This window comes from Xyrauchen texanus, chromosome 1 (genome assembly GCF_025860055.1).
Source record: "Xyrauchen texanus isolate HMW12.3.18 chromosome 1, RBS_HiC_50CHRs, whole genome shotgun sequence".
In the NCBI taxonomy this organism is placed as follows: domain Eukaryota; kingdom Metazoa; phylum Chordata; class Actinopteri; order Cypriniformes; family Catostomidae; genus Xyrauchen; species Xyrauchen texanus.
This window is the reverse complement of record NC_068276.1, coordinates 4,952,405-4,974,911: the sequence shown is the minus strand read 5'-3', so window position 1 is coordinate 4,974,911 and position 22,507 is coordinate 4,952,405. Positions and strand designations below refer to the sequence as shown.

At 41.5% G+C, this 22,507-nt stretch overlaps 1 protein-coding gene and 1 pseudogene across 3 annotated transcripts in view; both read right to left on the bottom strand.

Annotated features, from left to right (window-relative positions):
• LOC127646650 (C-type mannose receptor 2-like) overlaps positions 1-22,507 on the bottom strand; it is a 365,416-nt gene that overhangs the window by 330,183 nt on the left and 12,726 nt on the right. The window lies entirely within an intron of this gene.
• Positions 1,214-21,102, bottom strand: LOC127617218 (C-type mannose receptor 2-like; annotated as a pseudogene).

Below are 22,507 nucleotides of genomic sequence, written 5' to 3'. Positions count from 1 at the left end.
GCTAGGGAATGCCATAGAATGTTCCATTCATTTTAATAGAGTGGTATAGCTGCTAAATAATCTCTATAAAGTAAAAATATTTGCCATGCATGGCTCATGATAAGATATTAACATATCTTATGGTGAATGATTTATATATAAGAGGTACTCCTTTCACATAAGTGGACCACCGGGTGCAAGAGCTCCTTTGTTGGGATTTCCAATCCTCACTTTATTTGAAAGAAGTGGCCCGTCTCAGCTCAATTGTCTCTAGCAAGACTACCTTCGGATGCAGCAGCCATGTATATCTGATGCACAATCTAAGTGGCTGGACTATATATATTAGGCTACTATATTATATATTTCTAAAATAGGTCTATCTTGTTTTGTGTAGTCATTTTATTTCGGGTTTGTCATTTCAATCTCTTGCCAAAATGTTTGATGATGGATGATGTTTTAATACAACAACAACTACTTATCAATGTTTTTGTAGTCACTATGGTGTTTATTAAAAACGTATTGGTATTCAGACAGCAGCAGTTCAATATTCATCTGGTGTCTTTCGGACTCTTTTTCTGTCACTCACTTTCGCTCAGCTCTGGGCACGAGAACAAAAGCGCAAATCTCCTCGATGTGAACACACTTTTAGAGTCGAATTGCCAAAGAATTTCTGTCAAAACTAATCATGTAATTTGTTCAATAAACAATTATCTTTACTTCATTCACTGGTGTTTCCTGATTAAACTTTTTATTTATTTACATGGAGTATCATCTGCTACACTGAAGTGACAGATGATCTGTTCAAGATGCTCTTGTGGAAATTAGTGTAGAGTTAGTAGAGATAAATCCATATAAATCAAACTACAAAAGTAGTTACTAAATTTAATTTCTAGCCAAAGTAAGTACAAAGTTTTAACACTGCCATTACAATAGTATTTGTTAACTTCAAGAATAATGGTGAAATGCCCCTGCACATTTGCCTTTAAAAGAGCCAAGGTCTATCCATCAGCCACAGAGAAATACATAGAAATCAGAGGCAACTCTAAGGAGTGTCGTGGCCACATTCACAGAAAATGTGACAGAGCGCCTGAAATGAACAGCCCAACAGTGCTCACGTGTTTATTTAAAAACACTGATGACTCCCTGTACACTGGCTGTTCCAAGCGTGCGATGTCTGGTAACTTGCGTGTGCAGATAGCCAATGTTGTCAGGATGCTCTTGGACATTATGCGGCCTACTGCAGGAGGTCTCCATGTGTCTGGGAGATGTATGACGACCTAAGAAGTGGAGTGACAGGAGAGTCAGAAAAACACAAAATATGCCCACATTCTGTATTATACACAAAAGACTGATTGCATTGTTTAAATGTAATTTCACAAATACAAGTATTTTTGTTATATGCCACACACCCTTGTTTTCCTACTCCTGTTTGGAGAAGTAGTATCTGCTTTTCTGGAAGTCAGGCTTCTCAAGTCTATTATTCTGTGTGGTACATTATTTGTGTTAATGGATGTTCGATACTACACAGTAATTACATTTGAAAAGTAAAATCATTTTGGCTTCTTAATTCATTGAGTCACGAGTTTTCACATATACACACATATACACAAATATATAATATACATTAGTACTAATCAAAAGTTTGAAAACATTAAGATTTTTTTATGTTTCTGAAAGAAGTCTCTTCTGCTCACCAAGGCTGCATTTATTTGATCAAAAATTCAGTAAAACAGTAATAGTGTGAAATATTATTCCAATGTAAAACTTGTTGTTTTCTATCTGAATATATAGTAAACTGTCATTTATTCCTGCAATCAAAGCTGAATTTTCAGCATCATTACTTCAGTCTTCAGTGTCACACGATCCTTCAGAAACCATTCTAATATGCTGCTCAAGAAAAATTCATTATTATTATCAGTTGAAAACAGTTGTGCTGCTTTATATAAAATGATATATACAGTATATATATATTGTCATTCCAACACATAGTATAAAATAGAGCATATATAGACTACAAATAGGAAAGACAAAACAAAAAGAAAAACGAAATGAAAAACAAACCATTGAAGACTGGAGTAATGATGCTGAAAATGCAGATTTGACATCACAGAAATAAAATTACATTTTAAATTATATTAAAACAGAAAACAGCTATTTTAATGTGTATTTTTTTTTTACTGTTTTTATTATTTTTATTATCAAATAAATACAGCCTTGGTGAGATTAAGAGACTTCTTTCAAAAACATAAAAAAATCGTAATGCTTCCAAACTTTTGAACTGTACCGCACACACACACACACACACACACACACACACACACACACACACACACCCTATGTATGCATCAACACAGAGCTACAGCAAACAGATTATGGTGCCTATATTTATGACAATGTTAATATTACTATTATCTGCATTATTCACATAACTGCATACAGTAACAAGTTAAAACACTTACCTTGGAGTTTGTGTTACATTCCTCACATCCTGTGATCCTCTGTGTCCGTTACAAGTTGAAAACGAACAGTGGATAGGTAACAGTTAAGTGAATGCGTCTATTTATGTGATTTGGGTTGCCATTTGGATTTTACCTTCTTACTGTCATCATCACCTTTAATTCAATGTCTAATATTTAAAAATCCAAAGCAGCACAAACAAAACTTTTACCGGCACAAACCAGCACAAACGAAGCACAAACAAACAAACAATTTTGGGTGAATTTGGAGCATGTTGGGGGGCTGGTGACGTCATCGCCTATAATTCAATGTCTAATATTAAAAAATCCGAAGCAGCACAAACGAAATGTTTACCGGCACAAACCAGCACAAATGAAGCACAAACAAACGAGACTATTTGGGGTGAATTTGGAGCATGTTGGGGGGCTGGTGACGTCATCGCCTATAATTCAATGTCTAATATTTAAAAATCCGAAGCAGCACAAACGAAATGTTTACTGGCACAAACCAGCACAAATGAAGCACAAACAAACGAGACTATTTGGGGTGAATTTGGAGCATGCAGGCGGCTGAGTGACCTCAGAATGACCTATAAATATTAAAAGAATATCTAAAAATCCGAAGCAGCACGAACAAAACTTTTACCGGCACAAACCAGCACAAATGAAGCACAAACAAACGAGACTATTTGGGGTGAATTTGGAGCATGTTGGGGGGCTGGTGACGTCATCGCCTATAATTCAATGTCTAATATTTAAAAATCCGAAGCAGCACAAACGAAATGTTTACTGGCACAAACCAGCACAAATGAAGCACAAACAAACGAGACTATTTGGGGTGAATTTGGAGCATGCAGGCGGCTGAGTGACCTCAGAATGACCTATAAATATTAAAAGAATATCTAAAAATCCGAAGCAGCACGAACAAAACTTTTACCGGCACAAACCAGCACAAACAAAGCACAAACAAACAAGACTATTTGGGGTGAATTTGGAGCATGGGGGGGGGGGGCTGAGTGACCTCAGAATGACCTATAAAAATTCTTTTAATATCTAAAAATCCGAAGCAGCACAAACAAAACCTTTACCAGCACAAACCAGCACAAACGAAGCAAAAACCAGCACAAATGAAGCACAAAAAAACAAGTTTATTTGGGGTGAATTTGGAGCATGCAGGGGGCTGAGTGACCTCAGAATGACCTACATTGTTCCAACACGCCATAGGCTGTTCACCTTGGAGACCTGCTGCGGATATGGGTACGGCCCGGCGTGAGATTTACACCTTCTCCCCCGGATTTTCAAGGGCCAGCGAGAGCTCATCGGACGCCGCAGGAACCGCCTCCTACTCGTCGCGGCTTAGCTCCGTGTCGGCTCTCGTGCCAGTGACGGCCGGGTATGGGCCCGACGCTCCAGCGCCATCCATTTTCAGGGCTAGTTGATTCGGCAGGTGAGTTGTTACACACTCCTTAGCGGATTCCGACTTCCATGGCCACCGTCCTGCTGTCTATATCAACCAACACCGTTTAAGATTGAACCCAATCGCAGTTTATTTAAAATAAGGAAGGATACGAAAATAAAAGACTTGACATTACGAAACTTGACATGACCAAAAACAAGAGACTCGATAGAGAATGTATACAATAAACAAATTCAGACACCAGACAACGGGAACATGAGAGCTTCAAATGTCAGATCATCATTTTAAGGACCTACTGAGCTGAGATATTTTTTTATTTTTCATCAAAAGGGTTCTGCTGAAGAAAGTCATTCACACCTTGAATATCACGAGGGGGAATAAATGATGAGAAAATTGTCATGTTTGGGTAAACTATCCCTTTAAGTGTGAATTCAGTGTCCAAATGCTTTTTGGGAGCCGATATATGAAATCATACATTGAAATCAACTGACAATCTCTGTGTTATTCAGGATATTTATTTCCACACATTTCAAACACAAAACAGCAAAAACTGTAATGAAAAATAAAAGATATTACATATAAAAATATTGAGCAGAACATTAGGAGAAAATTGTCTTCATCAAGTCTTTATGAGACGAGTAGCAGATCTGCTGTGTTTGACTTCATCATTATTTCAAGACTTCATTATTCAAATATGACTGCAACATTACAAAGACAAGTATAAGTCCTCCCCAAACCAACAAAAGAGTAATGAACACACAGAAAAACAAGATCAATTACTGAACAAATAATAATAAAACATGAAAGTAGCTCCACTGATGGAGGTAGAGATGATGAAATACAGCTTGATTTAATCTTCATGCAAAACAAAAAAACAGGAAATGTCAAACAAATTATTCAAATGAAATGTTTAGACACAAACAATTTGATTTGGTGTAGTGGCTAAAGCACAGGGCTTTTAATCTGAAGGTCGCTGGTTCTAACCCCACGGCCACCACCATTGTGTCCTTAAGCAAGGCACTTAACTCCAGGTGGGAATTGTCCCTGTAATAAGCGCTGGTCTCCTCCAGACTGAACTGCTCCAACTCTCAGTCCATCCCTGCAGTCTTCCACTCCTGTCCCGTTACCTGCAGTCCAGTTCTGATAACACAAGATCTCTCCATTCACCCAAAACCAGATGCCCATAGTGCAGGAGTGACGTAGACCCAACCACACTTCAGCAGTGGAGGCTTTTCTTGCCACATTCATCACCCGACGCTGAATCTGTTCAGACTGAACTGACACCAGATCCACATGATTCTCTCTGCAGTATCTCAGAGCTTCATTCCAGCTCAGATTCTGTTGAATCAAAACCAGTTTATCTGGACAAAAAAAAAGAAAACAGACCAAAACATGAAGAGATCAAAAACAGAAACACTTTAAAGGATTATATTTAAGGAGGAAGGACTTCATCAGGTTTACACCAGAATATTGTTTTGGGTGTGAGAAGATCTACTCACCTTCATGACAGACAAACTGAGATTTACTATCACAGCTCAAGTCACCCCATTGTCCACGGTCTGACTTGACCCAAACCAATGCACAGTTTTCATTCCCCCCAGAATTATCAGGTTTGTTTGGCCTCCAGTTTCTGAATTAGGAGTTACTCTGATCTGACCACTCCCATGAGTCTCTGAACAGACCGATCCAGACTCCAGATGTTGTGTTTGTATCATTCCTGATCTTCTCAATCTGTTGATTCTCATTCTGGTTCCTCACACTGACCAGATCTGTGTGATTCTCTCTGCAGTAATTCTGAGCAGCTCTCCACGTCATTGTCTGAAGTACAGGGATGAATCCTTTACTGCTGTCTTTATAAGAGAATAAATAAACAAATCTTGCTTTTGATTTACAGTAATTAAGAGACAAATTATGTGATTTCTGCACCATTATGTCACAACATGCAGTTGCAAAAATGTTTTACAAAAAGCTTTCTGAATACACCCTCTCTTTGTCATTGGTCAAATAAACAGATCGTCCCACCCCAAACTCACAACACTGGTTGAATCAATGACGCTGCATCAGATTGGCCGAGCAGCTCAAACAGAGCAATGTTGAAAGTGACATAAATCAACCTGTGAATGTCTTATGTATATTTGACTGCATATTAAACTGGGATAGGAGAAAGCATTTTAACATTGAACAAATAATGAAGTAAATAAATCACACTGTTTCTCACTGTTCAATCAAATGTTTTTAAAAGCAAATTATTTAAAAGATGACGAGATTGTGTACAGCACATAATTCCCACCACAGACTGCTGCACTCACCATTGTAACATATGAAAGGTAAACTCTTATCACAAGGATGATCATTCCATTGTCCAGGATTCATGTTACTACAGTCACCATCATGATTCGGTTGTCCCGGTACCCAGTTACGATACTGTGAATTATTTCCTGTGTAGAACGCAGGGTCACCCAGAGACCACTTCCATTTATAACTGTCTGTCTTCTGCAGTCCAATCCAGACATGTTGAATCTGATCATCATTCACACTCTTCAGCAGATCTTCTATGTCATTCTTGTTGTTGATGGTGGCCAGATCTGTGTAATTCTCTCTGCAGTATCTCTGAGCTTCAGTCCAGCTCAAATTCTGATTCACAAAGTGATACTGACGTGCAACACATGAAGATGAACTGAAGACAGCTGAGAAGAGGAAAATATAAAGACAAACACAAATAATTCACAGCGATGAGACTGATGTTAGTAAATCCAAAGAACAAATAATACACACTCACTCACCTGAGAGAATAAAAGTGATGAATGCTTTTGCTCCATTTCTGAGGAGATACAGACCATTAAAATCTCAGATATGAAAGTATGAAGTTCAGAGATGAATTCAAGATTAATGAACAGGTTTTAGCAATCAAATGAGAACATGAAAACCCTAAAATGATAACAGAAAATAATGAATAAGACAGTGACATTATAACAGGTCTTACTGGTTTAATGAAAGATCATGAGAGTTTCTCGGTAAATTTTTGACCTTGTGGGGACATTTTGTCGGTCCCCATGAGGAAAACAGCTTATAAATCATACTAAATTATGTTTTTTGAAAATCTAAAAATGCAGAAAGTTTTCTGTGAGGGTTAGGTTTAGGGGTAGGGTTAGGTTTAGGGGATAGAATATAAAGTTTGTACAGTATAAAAACCATTATGTCTATGGAAAGTCCCCATAAAACATGGAAACACAACATGTGTGAGTGTGTGTGTGTGTGTCAGTGAGTGAGTGTGTGTGCGTGAGTGTGTTTGTGTGTGTGCGTGCAGGTGTTATAAACGAATCCCAGCCAGGATATATTACCTTTAAGTTAAACAAATAACAATTATTTGTGTTGTGTTTAAGTGCTTTTCTTAATTCATTACACTTTCAGAATTATGAACATTACAGTTAGTCAGGGACTCTCATTTGATAGACAAAATAGTCACGTCATGTTCAGGCCTACATGGAATCTGTACCCACAAGATATGCAGAAACCGTCACAGTTCTTCAGGCGCAAGTAAACAATACTTCTAGTGAATTTGAATAAAGAACGGGTAACCACAATGACGGTCACAACCAAAAACAAGGTAGTGATTCAAATATGAGCTGTGACAACAAATAAAACAGCAACATCATAAATAAAGCAGCAAACATTAACATATTAATTTGCATAATTCAGTATCAGAATGAGCTTCTCATGTACGCAAGAGATTCGTTTGGTGATAGGAGAAACAAGTGCACACAGAACATTACAATGAGACAGAATATAAAACAAGGTAGGAGTATAAATAGACACATAATAGGACATATAACAGAATGGTGTATGTACATGTGCAATTGGTAATGTATGTGCAAGGTAGGGGTATGTACAGTTATTGTGTACACAATTAAATATGTGAATTTACATATGTATATGAGATATGCATTTACATTATTGCACTATGGGGGAGTCCTGAGGCAGTTTAATTGTTTATGAGGAAAATGGCCTGAGGGTAAAAAATATTCTTGTGCTTTGTAGCGCCGGCCAGAGGGCAACAGTTCGAAGAGGGAATTATTCATTCATGTCACGGTGCATTGCAGGGATCCCGATTACCCAACATCTTATTATTATCCACAGATTCAAACCTTCAAAAGTGCTCAAGCTCAACAGAAATGCAGATAAATGTCCATCTAACAATGTTTTAATCATCACTCCTCTAATTCTAGTAAAAATATCATACATGCATTTTTTATGACCTCATATTTCTAACTACTCTACTTGGTTTATTTATGCTTTAATAATTAATTTGTCACACATCAGGACTATTTAGTGTACTGCTTAATGCTCATACGTAAAATAAAAATACGTGATTAAAAATGGTGAAAAACTTAATGGTGACCAATATTCATGTACATTTTAACATAAAAACGTATTATTATATTATTTGTCAACTACCCATGTTGGCCTACAATGTGCTTATTTTTAGTGCATTCTCTTAAAAAGAAAGAAACTAGTTGAAGTGTCTGTTTAATGTTTTACAAATTTTACACGTGGGGCCCATTTTCATGATCGCTGTGGATAGTGCCTCACTTGAAGGCTTAAAAAAGGACCCAAATGTTTTCTTGAGCAATACAGTGCGAGTCTCTCACATCCCAGGCTACCTCAACAGCACAGCAGAAGCGCTGTCGCGACAGGTTACATCCAGGGGAGAGTGGAGGCTCCACCCCCAGGTTGTTCAGCTGATCTGGAGTCTATTCGGCCAAGCACAGGTAGACCTGTTCACTTCCCGGAATCCTCCCATTGCCCACTATGGTATTCTCTGACCGAGGCCCCCCTCGGCACAGATGCCTTTGCACACAGCTGGCCCCCGGGGCTTCGCAAGTATGCGTTTCCCCCAGTGAGCATACTTGCACAGACGTTGTGCAAAGTCATGGAGGATGGGGAGCAGGTCCTCTATGTGGCCCCTTATTGGCCCTCCCAGATTTGGTTCTCGGACCTCATGCTCCTCGCAACAGGGACAGGGCACCATCTGGCACCCGCGACCAGACCTCTGGAATCTCCATGTCTCCATGTCTGGCCCTTGGACGGGACGTGGTAGACTTAGGTGGCCTACCACCCACGATGGTAGACATGATCACACAGGCGAGAGCCCCCTCAACAAGGTGCCTTTACGGCCTGAAGTGGCGTCTGTTCGTTCAGTGGTGTTCTTCCCATGGTGAAGACCCCCAGAGATGCGCAGTTGGATTTGCTTTCCTTTCTGCAGGAAAAGTTGGAGGGCCGGCTGTCCCCCTCCATATTGACGGTATATGTAGCCTCTATATCAGCACATCACGATGCAGTGGAAGGTAAGTATTTAGGGAAGCATGATTTGGTCATCAGGTTCCTGAGATGCGCGAGGAGATTAAACCCCCCCAGGCCACGCCTCGTTCCCTCGTGGGACCTCTCCGTGGTCCTTCATGTCCTTCGGGGAGCTCCCTTCGAGCCCCTTGAGTCAGCAGAGCTAAAGGCGCTCTCTCTGAAGACCATCCTTCATCAAGAGTGTTGTGGACCTGCAGGCGTTCTCTGATAGCGAACTGTGCCTAGAGTTCGGTCCGGCTTACTCTCACGTCATCCTGAGACCCCGACCGGGCTACGTGCCCAAGGTTGCCATGACCCCTTTTAGGGATCAAGTGGTGAGCCTCCAAGCACTGCCCCAGGAGTGTGTGCTCTTCGCATCTACTTGGACCGCACGCAGAGCTTTAGAAGCTCCGAGCAGCTCTTTGTTTGCTTCGGCGGACAGCGGAAGGGAAGTGCTGTCTCCAAACAGAGGATCAACCACTGGGTCATCGATGCCATCACAATGGCATACTACGCCCAGCACGTGCCGCCCCCTGCTGGCCTACAAGCCCATTCTACCAGGGGTGTTGCGGCTTCGTGGCCATTGTCCTGTGGTGCCTCTCTAGCAGACATATGTAGAGCCGTGGTTTGGGCAACACCTAACACCTTTGAGAGGTTCTATAACCTCAGGGTTGAGACAGTTTTGTCCCGTGTGTTATCAGGTGACACAAACAGGTAAGTTCGGGTCAGCTGGCCGGGTGTATCATTGGGCATAGCGCCTGTCCCCGCCCTTGAGGCGAAGACGTGCGCTCTTTCCCCAGTTGTGTTCGCAGGAAGTGTGAACCCTGGACGTTCTTCCTCCCTAGCCTAGGGGCCGTCGAGTCTTCAGAGAGGCTCGCTACCGCCCCGTTATGAGCGTCAATAGGCCCCCGTACTGAGGTAAGTGCTCCACATGTGCTGGTTGTCCCCTTCAGCAACCCTGTGTGATGTATATCCCGCAAAATGGTTTCCCTACCGGTAAACCGTGTCTTCCTTGGACAGAGGGCCCTCTGCCCTGGGTCGCCGTGGTTGTAGTAACTCCTCACCCCTTGGGTAGGATCTACCACGATGCCGCTCCGCATGATGTGCTTCCACTTCTAACCGGTAAGACCGTGTGTGTATTCCACATACCTCGGGGCCGGGTGTGGTCTACGCGGTGTCCTCCTCTTTGAAGGGACATCCCCCAGCTTGGACCATATATTTGGCCCCCAGCCGAACGATTTCGTTCCTTTTACAGGGGAGAATAATAGAGAGAAGGCCCCGGCTGGGCCAGCCAGTCCTTATACTTCTGAGCAGTTAGCAGTTAGCCGCTTCATGCCTGCCAGTGTGTTGGGGGTAGTTATGCGACACCTTTCTGCGCTGGCTATGAGGCACACAGAGGTCTGCCTGTCTCACACTGCCAGACTGTGTAACTCGGTTCAGCTCTTGTGGCGTGTTGTGGAAAATTTATATTTTACTTTCTTTAAGGCATTATGTGGATTTTCTTTCAATTCAATTTCTCTCCTCTAAGTATTTTCTTTTTCACCTGGCAGGCACAGAGACACACACACACACAGTAAAACAGATGGTCAAGGGAAAAAAGCCTTTTGATCTCCTCAATATGAGTACGGGAAAGACAGAGGGATTATTTAGCCATAAATAAAGCCTTTTGTTGAGTTTCACGGGTGTGAAACTCAGTGAAGCTCAACAAAGGGCCACTGTCTTCAGGACAAGATAGTGTTTATATGGCCTTTTGATGACCTCACAGATGGACAGTAAAACCCGGGGGGGCTTAGAAGAGCCACTGGTATTTCTAAAACCAGCTAAAACTGGTTTTAGTGGGATGAGTGGAAAATTACGGAAGAAGGGACTTTGAGGACGGGGGTATAAATAGGCCATGTGTTTTCTGTGTGAGTTAGGTCTTGTTCCTATTGCGAGGTAGCTGTCGCGGTATTTTTGTGAACAAACCTCTTTTAAAAGAATAAACTATCTTTTATAATATCATTTGGATCCCGATGTCTCTTATCTTGATGCATATTTGTTTAATTATTGTTTTTGCCACATCAGGCGTTTTCTATGGGGACCCCTAGTGTCAACTCATCGACACAACGTCGAGTGAGTGACAGACAGGGAACGTCTCGGTTACTGACGTAACCTCCGTTCCCTGATAGAGGGAACTGAACCAACCGCTGAAAGCGCTGGGTCTTTGGCACGGTTCCTCAGTGCGATACCTGATGTGTATTTGCAGCGGCACTCCTTTTATACCCGTATGTCTGGGGGAGTGGCATGCAAATTCCACACGCCAATTCTCATTGGCCTTTTCTCAAAATCAGAGATGTCTGGGCTCTGCAGGAGCGACCCCTAGTGTCAACTCATTGACACAATGAGTCTCGTTCCCTCCATCAGGTAAGTAACCGAGGCGTTTTCATGTTATAAACGTAGAGACCTCATTTGATGTAAGCACTTTATTAATGTTTTGGTTTGCTTTGGAAGTGAACAATGACTTAAATTTCATAAAGATTAGGAATATATTGCATTATATAATTTTTCCTTTTCAAGCTTGACAGACCAGAAAACTTTTTCACTGCCATTAAATGGAAAACAAGTCCTGTGAAGACTCTTTAATAAGACTACTCTACAGTTCCCTTCTTACACTCATGAATTTCCATGGTGGTCTATCCTGGTTTATGTTGCTTAGTGCTGGTCTAGCTGGTGGACCAGTATACCATTACTTTTTTCAACAGCAAAACATAGTTTGTTAGGCTGATCAACCATTATAATATTTTTAGTATAGGTAGTTGGAAGGAAGTCTTGCTGGTTTAGAAGTTGGTCGGGACATCAGCATCCCATGATAGAAACAAGCAATAAAAACACAGCATACAATTTTGATGATGACAAAATAATTGTACAACTAGAAAACCACACAAACTCACAATAAATAAATAAATAAAATTAAAAGTTGGACAACTCTTTTGAGATGATCCACCTGATTTGACTTTTTTGACTCCATTGTCCTCAACATCCCTAACAATGTTCTGTAGGGTTGGCTTGGGGATAATAAGGGGTTGTTCAAGAATCCCTTATCCCACAGTAGCTCTGCAACTTTTGGAAGTGGTTATTCTCAAACTCCTTTCCTTTGTCTTGGTGGGTTTTTGATGGGATTCCAAAGCGCAGTATGAAATCTGCAAATATTTTCCTATATATATTCCTGCTGTCATCCCAGATTTATTTCTGGTTGTATATGCCTGCATGAACTAAGTGAAATAGTCTGTAATCTCGAGGATGTATTCTACTCCCCCTTTGCTTTTCTCCAGGTGCATGTAGTCGATTGAAATTGTTTGGATTGGAGTTCTTGTTGTTCTGTTGGGCTCTTTTTGTCTTAAACATCGACACACTTTCGTGACAATGCTCAATCCTCTCTCATTCTCAGCTCCCAAATGTCCCATGTAATCATATAAGTATTAGCAGATCATCTCTTTGAAGCTTTAAAAGGACAACTAGCTAGGTTCAGGAATGTTCATCTCTGATGTATCATTCAGCTCTTCAGGTAACACATACAGTAAGGCATATATGTTGCAGGTGATAGAGAAAAAGTCAAGCATCCCTTTTTGTTGGGCTTTCAGAGCACCTCCAATTTACTTTAGAACTTTTGGTTTGCACACCTGGGAACATTCTCTGTCGAAATCTTTTATGGACCTGTTCCAGGTCTCTATTTGAGAGTAAAGACATAATCAGCCAATTCCTCTACCCAATGTTGACCTGTGGCATTGAGGTTTATAGATTTCATGGCATATGTCAGCAGGTTGTTATCACTGTAGACCCTGAAGTGTGGAGCATGGAACAGGAAGTCACGGAAGTGCTCTGTGATGGCCCATTTAAGTGCCAGGAACTCCAGCTTTACAGAGTGCAAATTAAGTTCTTCTCTGCAGGAGTCAGTGTTTGTGACCCATAGCCTACTACTCGGAGCTGACCTTCCATCCGTTGGTACAATTCCACCCCTAATCCTTGTTCCGAGGCATCTACTTGTAGTACAAATGGCCTCTCAAAGTCTGGATATGCCACAATGGTTGGGTTTGACAGGGTGGGTTTGATATATTTCTATCCACTTGACTGGTTGTGATAGAAGTGGTTGTGAGGAAGGGCTTTCTTTATTCTTTGACTTGTTCTTCCTTTCCATTTGGGGTTTTGTCAACAGTTCACATAGAGGCTTTAAAATGTGTGTGAATTCAGCAATGTACGACCTGCAATAAATAAATAAACCCATGAGTTTTCTTACTTCCCGGACAGTGGTGGGTGTTTTATGCTTTAGTACCAGTACAGCATCAATTACTTTGGGGTTCAAGTTGTACCCCTGTTCAGAGATGTCACAACCAACATAACAGACTTCCCGCTTGAAAAACACATTTCTTGGGCCTCAGCTTGATATCGCATAGTTTCTGGCATTGAAGTACTCTTCTGATATCTTCAGTGTGCTTGTCAAAATCCCTAATGAAAACCAGCACATCATCCAGGTAGGGGATGCAGAAATCATCTCTTCATGTAGGCATCCCTCCATTTATCACTGAAAAGTGGCAGGGACATTTGTGAGACAAAATAGGATTGGCACCCACTCATAGGGCCCCCACAATGTTATCAATGAAGTGTAAGCTCTTCTTTTTCAATAGTATCCATCTGCAGAGTTGCAGAGCCATATATCACAGTAGTTCAGGCAAGCAGTCTCAGGTCAGATGTTGGGGCAGAGCTAAAGGCAAAACAGCAATCATTGTGGAGAACACTCTCCACAATGTTATTGTCTTTGTAATACCTTAATAAATCTATCATTATTTGGTGAACAATGAATCTGTATATTAATGCTTAGTTTTTAACTGCTTACTACTCAATCTGCGCAATTTGCGTCTCTTGTTATTCTTATTGAAGCTTGTATTTTTATTATATATATATATATGTATACGGCAACCTCCAAATACCGGCAGTCCCGGCTCCCCAGACACGGACCCCTTGCCTCCGGACCCACGACTGCTGTTTCCCGGCCGGCCAGTTCCGACAAGTCCAGAGGACGCCTACACAGGACCTCCTCCTCAGTCGCTAACACGCTTCTGCCTCCCGACATAACACTACCTGCTCCACCCCGCTGCGAAGTCCCGCTGGGTACATCAAAATCGATCGTCCCCTTAGTGCCCCTCGCACAGAGCTTGGACGTGTGGCTCTCACTTCAAAATCCGTTGCACTAGTTGGTCAGGACAAACTGACTCGACCATGCAATTCAGATCACCAGGCCCCCGCCTCCCTTCAGCTGTATCCTCTTCACCACGGTGCACAGCAAAAATGCCAGCACCCTACGTGCAGAGATGGTGACTCTTTTACTCAAAGATGCGATATAGCCCGTCCCTCCATCTGAGATAAAGAAGGGTTTCTACAGCCCTTACTTCATCATTCCCAAAAAAGGCGGCGGCTTGCGAACGATCCTGGACTTGCGAGTTCTCAACCGGGCCTTGCACAAACTCCCATTCAAGATGCTCACGCAAAAACACATTTTAACATGCACCCGGCATCAGGATTGATTCGCAGCGGTAGACCTGAAGGACGCGTACTTCCACGTCTCTATCTTACATCAACACAAACCCTTCCTTCGGTTCGCGTTCGACAACCAGGCGTATCAGTACAATGCCCTCCCCTTCGGCCTGTCCCTCTCCCCTTATCAGACCCAGCCTTAGACCCAGCCTTATCGTTGCAGTGTCCAGTAGGTAGGGGTGGGTATCATTCCAAAATTTTCGATAACAATACCGATACCGATATCTTGATACCAGTTCCTAAATTATAATTTTTTCGATACTTTGGTCGGGAAAAAAAACCTGCTGGAAAACGAGGAACACTGGTATTACCACTCTTTGGATGCTAGGTGGTAGTACTTTTCGGTAAACATGGTTAGGGTTAAGCTTATACAATAAAGCAAGATACCTTGATTTCAAACTTTGAACTTTATTTTTTATTTATTTTAACTAAAAGTTCAAATGAAACTGGAAAAAATAAGTGCATTTAAAATGTATTGTTGAACTTTTTGAAAGATGGCTTTACAACAGTTGTGAACATCTCTATGGCAAAGAAGCTTCATCCGTGAATTCCCCTTTGGGATTATGAGCACAATCCACGAGGAAGTAGATCAAAGTAGATACGTCTGTATGTCTGTTTTACATATTTGTTTTCTAAACTCTAAACTCTAAAATCAATTTAAATAAAAAAAATTCTAAAATACATGGGTGTCTAAATATGGATTGATCAAGATACAAAATACCCAAAACATTGATACATAAATCTTTACGAATCAGGAAGTAGAACAGCTGGATTTTTCAAAATGATTATTTAAATGCTACAGTGGCAAAATTACATTCAAATGATAATTTGAATGTCACTCTAGTACCTTCATAGTTGGTGCAGATTGAAGTTGAGTTTGAGGAAGGCTGATCCAGCGCTGATCTCCTCCAGACAGAATTGCTCCAACTCTCACAGCATCACTGCAGTCTTCCACTCCTGTCCCGTGACTAGCAGCGCAGTTCTGATAACACACAACCGACACTGCTCAACCAGATCCACATGTTCATGGCACAATAGTGGTGTAAACCCAACCACACTTCAGCAGTTGAGGCATTTTTAACCACATTCATCACCCAATGCTGAATCTGAACTGACACAAGATCCAAATGAGTTATTGCAGTATCTCAGAGCTTCTTTCCAACTCAGATTCGGTTTAACCAAAACCAGTTTGTCTGGACATAAAACAGTCAACAAATCAACTATGAGAGAAATCAAAAACAGAAAAACGCTAAAAGGATTCACCCCAACCCCCCCATCAGTTCATACTGATAATCTGCATCTTCAGCTCCTCCCAACAAGTGCCAACAGATTTCTCTTCTGATGGTGACATTGACCTTTAGTGTAAGAGAGTCTATAGCTCAGGCGTGTGTATGTAAATAAAGACAGCAGAGTTTTTGAATGTGAGTGTTGTGTTACTACTGGTTACAGAATTCAAAACATTTGGTCTATAGATATACATATTCATCAGAAAAATCAGTAAACAAAAGGATCAAGCAAATAAACAAAAAAAGAGTCCTGTATATTTTTGTTTTTCTGCTTTAAAATGTCCCCACAAGGACAGTAAAATCTGAAATCAAACACATTGTGGTGACAGTCCTCATGTGGAAAACTCTTACTAAACAAACTAAACAATGTCTAAATGAAAATCAAAAACTGTGAAAAGGTATGTGTGTGTGTGTGTGTGTACATTTGTGTAATAAACAAATCCCTGTCAGGATATCACTGTGCTGACGAACTGCCTGGGAGCTCCTCCTCCCCTTCAATCAGTGGTGAACCAGGTGGAGCAAATCTTCCAGGCAATCTAGGCGTGCTAGTACCTGGCTCTGTTGTTGTCTTTAAACCGCAGTGGAAAGAGCATTGATAGCACCACAAAATCAAGGAAACTTTATCTTTGTTATCAAAGTGATTGTGCAAAACCAAGCCCTCCACAAAACTGTGAAGGACAGCCGGTAAGCGCCATATTGGCCATGGTTTGGCTAGATGGACTTAAGCAGTGCAGTGCTAATGATGCTCTGGGAACACAGACTCTTAACTTTTGTTGACTTTGATAGGTCTTTTTGCAGTGGTATTTGTTACTTCAAATGTTGCTTGGTTTTATCAAACAAGTGGGGTATAAAGGAAAAGTAAGAATGCCAAATTCATTGTTTGACAAAGAATGTGTTTGAAATGGTTAAAAGTAATTTAAACATTGTAGAAATCTTAATAAACCAAGTGGGAAAAAGGTATTTGGCCCCAGATACTTGGTTAAAAGATAAGAGATATATATATATATATATATATATATTTTGAAAAAACTGATTTGTTTGGAATAGCATATCTAGTTGTGTGGCTACAATGATACCTTATAATAATTCTTTACTAGGAAAATACGGCTTAAAACTAATGATTAGAAAGTAAATTGAATTTTTTACTACTAAAAATATTTTGTATTGCATTTGGCTAAAATGTGAATTTGGCTAAAAATTTTCTGATTCTGATCATTTGATTCAAAATGATGGGTATTTATTTGGATAACATTTGTTTAAAAAGTGGAAACCTTGTAACTTATAATGGCTGTAATGTGGTTTAATGTGACTAGATTTGTTTATTTAATTTGGCTGTCAACTTAGATAATAACTTATATTTGTCATCTCGCTTTTGAGGTTTTTCACCTGTTTACTGCGCACCAAAGGATGGTTAATAAAAGATAAGCAAACTGATCCCATGGCTGTTTATTGAGTGGAATCCAGTTAGGATCTTCATGTGGAGGGACTGTCCTTTTCAAGTGGGGAATTGCACAAGAAATAAGTCACAACTTGACAATCACATTTAATAAGAGTTAGTGTATACTGTATGTTTTGTTCATTCTTGGCTCCATTACAGAATCAGAATAATAAACAGTAGCAGAAATGACAGTAAGTCAGGGACTCTCATTTGATAGTCAAAATAGTCATGGTCATTTTTAGGTCTACATGAAACCTGTACCAGAGGATCTGAGCAAAGCGGAGAGGTGTGACACTCCACTCAATAACCCGCTCCATGTGAGTGTGCTCCACTCAACCGCTCACGACCCAAAAGAACACTCCGCTCAAATACCACTCACCGGTAGAAAAAGTTTGCTCAAATCCCGCTCCGACATGAAATGTCTCTGTAGTATACTTGTTTACAAGCATGTACACAGGGGGTGGCTACATTGGCATGAGCAACGGCCCCTTTGCCCACATGGGCTGAGGTGCCCCTCTGGGTGAAATATAGACTATAGTCAGACATTTATTAAATTATCAAACGCTTACTAACATACACATCTGAACTGATGTGATTGTATTGTTGTGTTTTAGTATATAAAATCTCACTGTTTATTTTGTAATGGATCACAACAGCTGTTAGATAATCGTGTCTACCAGACCTTCATTATCATTAGAAATCAGTTCAATATTTCTCTTTTAGCACATATGTCACTGAACATCTTCAAATTAAGTTTTCATTTCTTTTTATTTCTACATACCTTCATTTACTTTACACTAGTGTTGAAAACATTTGATCATTTTACTGACTTGGAACTTTGAGTCTCGTTCAGCAAAATGAAAGAATCTTTATTCAAGTCATTTCGTTCATTTGAGCAAAATTAATCTAAAATGTAAAAATTTTCAATAGCCAAATCCCCTTAACACCTCTACTAACACAAACTTTGATTATAGTTCCAATAAAGAAAAAAATATAATGCAGCCAAGGACAAATAATGAGATTATTTCACCTCTGGATTGAATCTTCTTGTCAGAGTCATTCGTTCTTTTGTCACGCGACAGCCGTATTCGAGCAATGCATAGCATATACGTCTGTTATGTGATAAAAGAACAAAGGACTCGGACCAAAAGAGTTGAAAGGTGAACTAATCATTTCTGTTTCCTGTACAGCGCCTATGCGGTTTTCACATAACAAAAGAATGGAGGTTGTGCAATGCGCATGCATGGCCAACACAAAATGAACAAATCTCTCTCTGAGACTACTCCGTTCTTTTGAGACACATAAAAGATTAGTTCAAAATGAATGAATCGTTCATGAATGACCCATCACTACTTCAAAGAAGTCACCAAACATGCATCTACAAGTGATCAAACATATGTGTTGTGGTGCAGAAACGAACATATATACGTGAAAGTTCACACTTGTGACACATCCGACAGAAAACTACAGTCTTTTCAACTTTAAAGTTTGTTTGAGTCGTTTATGGCAATAATGAAAACATGGACTGTATCAGGAAAAATATTACATGTAAAAGTGAAATTCATAATTGTTCTTCAGTTGTCTCCATGGAACGATTATACTGTAGATTTCATACATACTAATTTAATGCATTTGGGTCTGTAAATTAAAATGAGCAATTTCTCATGCTAAATTTGTGTTCAGATTTAAAGGGTGTATTAATTATCCAGAAAAGAGCAGTGAATGTTTCTCTTTTTCAGTATTGTTACTTGATTAATATTCCCTACAATTTTATATGTATGAATTGTATGCAGTCTAAAGGACTGTGATTATTTATATAATAATTTATATATTAGTAGATGATATGTGCCCCCTTTGTTTTTCTTTTATATTTTTAAAGCAGCATAAAGTGAATCTGGACTTTATATGCATCAAACGATCATGTCTTGCGCATTCGCTCTTTATATGTACAGCAGAGTTTAACCATAAAAATATCCTTCATGCATAAAATGAGATTTTGTCCAATACTGTATATATTAGATGATATCATGTTTAATGTTCCCAAAACAAATAATAAAGATTTAATGAATGAATTAAACTCCCTTAAGAAATCTTTTCTAATGTACAATAATTTATTGCTTTTTTCTCTGCGCATGAATGCAGCAAGCAATGTCGGAAGATATTATCCACAACCACTAATCTAGAGTCAGTTTTTTATGTTTACTTCTATCCAGGGCTCTGCTGTTTAAAATGAGTGAACTCGCATGACGTTATAAATAAGCGCCACTTCTGTATTCAACATCGTGAACTAGTCTGGGGGTAAAAGTGCACATTTTAAGAGGTCTCATGAGGGAAAGAGGCATGGCCTAGGATGGTTCAGCCTCCTGGCACCTCTCAGGAACCCGATGATCAGGTCGTGCTTACCAAAGGACTTACCTTCAACTGTGTTGAAGTGCGCTGCTATAGCAGCTATGTACACCTTCAGGGCGGAGGGGGACGGCCGCCCCTCCAGCTTCTCCTGCAGGAAGGAAAGCATTGACCCAACTGTGCAACTCTGGGTGTCTTCGCAATGGGAAGAACACCACTTAACGAACACACGGCACTTATGGGAATACAGCTGCCTGAGTGATTGTGTTTATCAGATGGTGCCCTGTCCCTGAGAATGAAGGTTTGGGGGCGTGGCCATAAGCAGCACCCTGAACCCAGGAACCAGTCATCTAGCCGCAAGGGCTCAGGGGTGGATGGAGGGTTCCAGTTCAACCCGATACTCGCAGTGGCCCGGACAAGCATAGCGGTTAGCTCTACTTCGGCCTCATGCACTAGGCATGCAGAAGGAGAGAAAGCTGCTGGAATGCGCCATGTATCCAAAAGCATACGCTTCTTCGAGGTGAATGGGACAGCAGTAGCATTCAGCTCCCTGATACACAACCGCTCCGTTCTGCTCTGAAAAAAAACTCTGAATGAGAGTGTGCATTCCAGCTCCTTTTATACCCGTATGTCCGTGGGAGAGGCATGCAAATTCCACTCGGCAATTCTCATTGGCCTTTTCTCAAAGATTCGTGGTGTTTGGAGCTCCCAAGAGCAACCCCTAGTGTCACTACATTGACACTGCGTCGAGTGAGTGACAGAAGAGGGGAACACTGACATTTTCTTTGTTAATGTGTTAATTAATGAGTGAAAAGTAAACATATTTACCATCACAGGTCCAATCATCCCAGTTGCCTTTTATCTTTCATGATCCAAAGCACTGCACAGTTTTCAATCCCCCCACCATTATCAGGTATGTTTGGCCTCCAGATTGTTTGTGGAGGGCACCTTTTACTGCCCGGAACCGGTCTCCTCCCTTCTCCGCTCTCAGTTCCCTGGATGGTGGGGCGGTCCACGGATTCACGGAGGTCCCTCAGGTGGGCCAGGTGTTCCCCTCCAAAGCCTACAGCGCCACTGGACAGGCAGCCTCCGCCCTGCATGCCATGGCTCTCCTGCAAGTTCACCACACCAAGGCACTTAAAGATCTGCACCTGTCCCGATCCCGATAAGCTGCAGGAACTGCACCCTGCCTCCAGCCTCACTCTCAGAGCTACGAGGGTCACAGCACCAGCACTCGGGTGGGTGATGGCCACCCTCGTGGTCCAGGAACGCCATTTGTGGCTGATTTAGTTGAGATGCGCGACTTTGACAAGGTACGCTTTCTCAATGCCCCCGTCTCCCAGTTCGGCCTTTTCGGCAACACCGTCGACGACTTCACCCAGCAATTTCCGGCGGTGAAGAGGCAGACGGAAGCTATATCTCACATCATGCCGCGCCGCCCCCTCAACGCAGCCAGCGCCCCGTCTGCCCGCCGAGGGCACCCCCTGTGACTAAACCAGGCAGCTCCACTTCAAACGGGCCCAGCTCTCAGCCCCAGTGTCAAGTGCCACACAGGCGGTGTACGCCCCTGTCTTCAGGACCCCCTCTAGGACCCGTGAAGCTCCTAGGTGCCCCTGAGACGGAAGACCCGGGCAGTCATATGTTCGCTCCAGAGCTGGTACCAAGACCACTCCGTCCCCCAGTGAAGGGCCGGGAGGAAAACCCTTGTTTACCTTATTCTTCGTTGCCGCACCCACTTCGGGCTGCGCTACCCACATTGTAAATAAAAGAGCGATTTCCTCACTTCCTGGGTCATCTAGCTGTGCCGTTCTCACTGCACGCTGGCACCAAAGTCTTACAGTCCTGTCTCCCAGGACACAGTCATCACGTCCCTACAGGACCCCCTGCCGGGTGTGCGGAGCAAGGTAAGTGCTTTGAGTCTTTCTCAGCACCCAAGCCTTGGGACATGCTTCTGCATCCCGACACATTATTACCTGCTCCATCCCGCTGCGAAGCCCCACCCGGTACGCCACAGGCTGAACTACACTGCTGTAATGGCTGGGAACTTATCTCTGCTCCTCAATGCAAAAACCTGAATTGATCCACATTCCGGCCTCCCTTTTATACCTGTATGTCAGGGGGAGTGGCATGCAAATTCTACTCGCCAAATTTAATTGGCCTTTTCTCAAAGATCTGAAGGTTTCTCAGGCTCTCAAGATCGACCCCTAGTGTCATATCGACACAACGTCTCATTCCCTCCATCAGGGAACAGAGGTTACGACAGTAACCGAGACGTTTATAAGCCATGTCACTATATTCTGGTATTATAACTGTTAAGTAATTATGCTGCAGTCAATGCGAGAGGAACTCATTGTATTCGCCGGATGCAGCTACTGCTTATTCCATGTTGCAAATAAAGTGGATAAAGCTACAGTCTATCTAGCAATTAGTCCACTGTCGGATGTCTTTGGAATCCTCGGGAGGCTATTTACAGTCATACCAGTACAGATACGATCTAGAAAGCCCAAATATAAAATACGGTTGGTAAAATCTACAATCAAATAAATGTCAAATCAGCCCTTAACCCTTTAAGACCTAAGGGCATTTTTACAATTCATTTTCCGTCTGGTTTTATTTACTAAAAAAGCTTGTAAAACATCAACCCTGTTGTGCACAGACAATTGACACACCTCTTTTTTTT